Source organism: Arachis hypogaea, chromosome 2 (genome assembly GCF_003086295.3).
Source record: "Arachis hypogaea cultivar Tifrunner chromosome 2, arahy.Tifrunner.gnm2.J5K5, whole genome shotgun sequence".
Classification (NCBI taxonomy): Eukaryota; Viridiplantae; Streptophyta; class Magnoliopsida; order Fabales; family Fabaceae; genus Arachis; species Arachis hypogaea.
The window spans coordinates 64,145,065-64,151,064 of record NC_092037.1 but is presented as its reverse complement, the minus strand read 5'-3'; positions in this window follow the sequence as shown (position 1 = coordinate 64,151,064).

Sequence of the window (6,000 nt, the reverse complement as noted above, 5' to 3'; positions counted from 1 at the left end):
CATCAACAAAATAGACGGGCCGAAAGGAAGCATCGTCACATTGTTGAAACTAGCCTTGCAATGCTTGCAAGAGCTTCTCTTCCGTTGATACATTGGGACGATGCCTTCCTTTCGGCAACCTACATCATCAATAGACTACCATCTTCAAATACTCAAAATATCACTCCTTATAAACTCCTTCACCATCATAAACTAGACTATTCTTTCCTTAGGACCTTTGGGTGTGCTCGCTATCCATGTCTTAAACCATATTCTACCAATAAATTTGACTACAAATCTCAATTATCCATCTTAGGTTATGCTCCTAATCATAAGGGATATAAGTGTCTTACTAAAACTGGAAAAATCATTATTGCTCGTTATGTTATATTTGATGAATCTAAGTTTTGATATTCTATTCTTTTTCCATCCTCACCTCATGCTTTGCCTAAGCAACAATTTCCTTATACATCCTTAGTACTGCCTATAACTCATACTTCTTTAAATTCACTTCTTAACAATGAGTCCAGTTCTGCTCTTCATTCCTCCTACCAACTAGTTCCATCTAGTTCTAATTTTGACTATCTTCCTTACTCTTCCTTAGATGCATCATCACCTAAACAAGCCTCTAACCAAAAACCAAATGAGCCAATTCCTCTCTCTAAAGCCAATATAGATCAACACCACTCAGATAGTGTCCCTATTTTAAGTTTAGAAATACAATTTGGAAGTTCTTCAAAAAAAAATTTCAACTAATACTCACTCAATGCAAACCAGATCCAAGTCTGGTATTGTAAAACCAAAACTATTCTCAACTACTACTTCTTCCAATCTTGATCTTTATAATAATGTTCGTACCACTACTGCACAGGCTTTACAGTCACCTCATTGGCATCAAGCCATGTTGGAGGAGCTGCAAGCTTTATATAAGAATCAAACATGGAGTTTAGAAACTCCTCCCCCTACTACCAAGGTGATTGGTAGTAGGTGGATTTATGCTATTAAAAAAAAGCCAAATGGAGATATTGCTAAGTATAAAGCTAGATTGGTTGCAAAAGGTAACCACCAAGTTGAAGGGGTTGATTATGAACAAGTTTTTACCCCTGTAATCAAACCTTCATCCATAAGAATTGTTCTCACCATTGCTTTAAAGTATCATTGGCAGATTCGGCAATTTGATTTCAATAATGCATTTTTGAATGGGGATTTGAATGAAGTGGTTTTTATGAAACAACCTCCAGTATTTTTTCAAGGTGATGTTAGACAGGTTTGTAGATTGAAAAAATCCTTGTATGGCTTAAAACAAGCCCCAAGAGCATCGTTTGTTAAACTTTCTTCAACTTTAGCTTCATTTGGTTTCATCAAAACCAGGTCAGACCACTCTTTATTTGTCAAGCATGATCCTACTATCACTATATATATTCTAGTATATGTAGATGATATACTTATTATACAATTGCCATTCAAAATACTATAAACCAGCTTCACAACATTTTTTCCTTAAAAGATCTTAGTGAATTTAGTTATTTTCTTGGCATAAAAGCATGTAAGATTGATTCAGGAACATATCATCTTAGCCAAACAAAATACATTTCTGACTTATTGAAGAAAGTTGGCATGGCAGAATTAAAAGGAGTTCCAACTCCTATGATCACAAGTGTTAAACTATCTAAAGAAGGAAATGATATCTTTAATGATGCAACATTATATAGATCTGTTATAGGGTCTCTACAGTATGCTACCTTAACAAGGCCAGAAATCTCTTATTGTGTTAAAAAATTAAGTCAATATATGCAATGACCCTTGATTAGTCATTGGAAATATGTGAAGAGATTGTTACGGTATCTTGCTGGGACAATAGAACAAGGTCTTTTGTTTAATTCCAGCACTGACTTAAGAATTTATGCTTTTTGTGATTCAGACTGGGGATCGGATGTTGATGATAGAAAATCCACTTATGGTTATGGAGTTTATCTTGGTGCAAACCTGGTATCTTGGTGCAGCAGGAAACAACCCTCTGTCAGCAAATCCAGCATAGAAGCTGAGTATAGGGGACTAGCTGAAGCAGATTTTCAAATAGTTTGGCTCCAAAATCTTCTCAAGGAACTTCACATCCAAGTTAACACTATTCCCACTCTATATTGCGATAACATTAGTGCAGTTTTGCTGGCAGCTAATCCCATTTTGGACAGAAAAACTAAACACTTTGAGTTAGATTTATATTTTGTTAGAGAAAGAGTAAATCAGAATCAGCTACGTGTTGTTCATATTAGTGCAGTAGATCAAGTGGCTGACATTTTTACTAAATCCCTGTAAGCAGAACCTTTCAACAAGTGTAAAGACAAACTTAAAGTTACTGCAATAGTATCTTCAAGTTTGAGGGGGGATATTGGAGATATGAGCAACAATTAGTAAAATTGTTAGTTAGCTATAACTGATTTAGTTAGAGGTTGATTAGCTTTCTAGAGATAAGGTCTTCTAACAAACTCTGCTGTATAAATAGAAGGTTATGATTCTGTTGTAAAGGACTAAAAAATAGCATAATAATTATTCTATTTCAATTTTCAATTCAAATCTCTTGTCAATCTCTCTCTTCTCTGTATTCTTTCATTTCTATCCCTTCTGTTGTTTTCTTCTCATGCCATTGTAGAGCTTTCTCAAAATAATAGTAACATTTCATTTCTTCTACTTATTTTATCCGATATTCAAACTTCGTCATTTATATTTTGAAGAAAAATTAGGAATATAATTGAATATAGTATTTTGGGTAACAATTGCAGTGAATTGAAATAATCAAATTAATCTCCTGGGCACAAGGGGTCGTAAGCCAGGATAAACAAGGATCTAATATATCCTGCAGTGATGGGAAAGAAAAATAAGGATTAATTAGACAAGAAGAAATGCAAAAATTCAGAGGGAAGGTTCATAAACTCACAATGCAGACTACTCTTTGTTTGTGAGTTACCTTTGTTATATGAGATTGCCTCTTGATTTTCCACAATGGCCTCCTGCCAAAATTTCTGAGTGGTGAGAATGGTGAAGGAGGGGGGTGATTGATGAGCGGATAATTTATACGTGTTTTGGCATTATTTTTAGTATATTTTTAGTATGTTTTAGTTAGTTTTTATTTAAAATTCACTTTTCTGGACTTTACTATGAGTTTGTGTGTTTTTCTGTGATTTTAGGTATTTTCTGGCTGAAATTGAGGGACCTGAGCAAAAATCTTATTCAGAGGCTGAAAAGGACTGCAGATGCTGTTGAATTCTGACCTCCCTGCATTCAAAGTGGATTTTCTGGAGCTACAGAAGCCCAATTGGCGCGCTCTTAATTGCGTTGGAAAGTAGACATCCTGGGCTTTCCAGCAATATATAATAATCCATACTTTATCTGAGATTTGATGGCCCAAACCGGCGTTCCAAATCAGCTCAAGAATGTCCGGCGTTAAACATCGGAACTGGCACAAAAGTGGGTGTTAAACGCCCAAACTGGCACAAAAGCTGGCGTTTAACTCCAAGAAAAGTCTCTACACATGAAAGCTTCAATGCTCAGCCCAAGCACACACCAAGTGGGCCCGGAAGTATATTTTTATGTCATTTACTCATTTCTGTAAACCCTAAGCTACTAGTTCTCTATAAATAAGACCTTTTGCTATTGTATTTTCATCTTGCTTCTTCTGGTTCCCTCTCTGGGGCCGAAGCCAATGATCACCATTATCACTTATGTATTTTCAACGGTGGAGTTTCTACACACCATAGATTAAGGTGTGGAGCTCTGCTGTACCTCGAGTATTAATGCAATTACTATTGTTCTTCTATTCAATTCAGCTTATTCTTATTCTAAGATATTCATTAGCACCCAAGAACATGATGAATGTGATGATTATGTGACGCTCATCATCATTCTCACTTATGAACGCGTGCCTGACAACGACCTCCGTTCTACATGCAAACAAGGCTTGAATATTTATCTCTTGGATTCCTTAATCAGAATCTTCGTGGTATAAGCTAGAATTGATGGCGGCATTCTTGAGAATCCGGAAAGTCTAAACCTTGTCTGTGGTATTCCGAGTAGGATTCAGGGATTGAATGACTGTGACGAGCTTCAAACTCGCGATTGTGGGGCGTTAGTGACAGATGCAAAAGAATAACTGGATTCTATTTCGACATGATCGAGAACCGACAGATGAATAGCCGTGCTGTGAGAGAGCGCGTTGAACATTTTCACTGAGAGGACGAGACTGTAGCCATTGACAATGGTGATGCCCAACATACAGCTTGCCATGGAAAGGAGTAAGAAGGATTGGATGAAGACAGTAGGAAAACAGAGAGACAGAAGGGACAAAGCATCTCCATACGCTTATCTGAAATTCTCACCAATGAATTACATAAGTATCTCTATCTTTATTTTATGTTTTATTCATCTTTTAGTTATCAATCCTCCATAACCATTTGAATCTGCCTGACTGAGATTTACAGGATGACCATAGCTTGCTTCATACCAACAATCTCCATGGGATCGACCCTTACTCGTGTAAGGTTTATTACTTGGACGACCCAGTACACTTGCTGGTTAGTTGTACGAAGTTGTGATAAAGAGTTGAGATTGCAATTGAGCGTATCATGTTGATGGCGCCAGTGATGATCACAATTTCGTGCACCAAGTTTTTTGGCGCTGTTGCCGGGGAATGTTCGAGTTTGGACAACTGACGGTTCATCTTGTTGCTTAGATTAGGTAATTTTATTTTATGTTTGAGCTTTTTACTTTTCGAAAATTTTTCAAAAATACAAAAAGATTTTATAAAATCTTAAAATAAAAAAATGTTTTATGTTTCTTGTTTGAGTCTAGTGTCTAATTTTAAGTTTGGTGTCAATTGCATTCATCTAATTTTCAAAAAATTGCATGCATTGTGTTCTTCATTGATCTTCAAGTTGTTCTTGATGATTTCCTTGTTCTGATCTTTAAATTCTCTTGTCTTGAATGTTTTGTTGTTTCTCATATGCATTCTCAATTTGTTAGTGTCAATAGTATACAAACTTCTAAGTTTGGTGTCTTGCATGCATTGTTTATTTGATCTTAGTTTCATTTTGATTATTCCTCATCATTAAAAATTCAAAAAAATTTTAATTTGTGTCTTTTCAAGTCAATAATACAGAGAATTGAAGATTCAGAACATACAGCAGAGGAATTACACAGAAAAAGCTGGGCGTTCAAAACATTCTGGGCGTTTAACGCCAGGATGGATACCATTCTGGGCGTTTAACGCCAGGATGGCACAAGAGGGAAGATTTTGTTTTTAATTCAAATTTTTTCAAGTTTTCATAATTTTTCAAAATCAAATCTTTTTCAAATCATATCTTTTCAATCATATATTTTCAAAATCAATTTCTTTCCATTTTTCAAAAATACTTGCTAATAATTAATGATTTGATTCAAACATTTCAAGTATGTTGACTTTTCTGTTAAGAAAGGTTTAATGTCTGAATCATATCTTTTAAAATTTCTTGTTAGCTAAGTCACTAATTTTAGAAATCAAATCTTTTTAAACTGTTTTTCAATCATATCTTTTCAATCATATCTTCTTAATCACATCTTTTTCAAAATAATTTTCAATCAGATCTTTTTGATTTCTAATTTCAAAATCTTTTTCAAAAATCACTTTATTTCTTTCCCAACTTTAATTTTCGAAAATCATTCTTCAGTTTTTCAAAATTTCTTCAAAATCTTTTACTTTAATTTCAAAAATTCTTCCCCTCTTCTCACATCCTTCTATTTATGGACTAACACTCCTCCTCAATGCAAAATTCGAACTCTATCCCTCTTGATAAGTTTGAATTCTTCTACCTCCTCCTTCTATTCTTCTTTTCCTCTGACACCTCAAGGAATCTCTATATTGTGACATAGAGGATTCCATACTTTCTTGTTCTCTTCTCTTTCATATGAGCAGGAGCAAAGATAAAAGCATTCTTGTTGAGGTTGATTCTGAGCCTGAAAGGACCTTGAAGCGAAAGCTAAGAGAAGCTA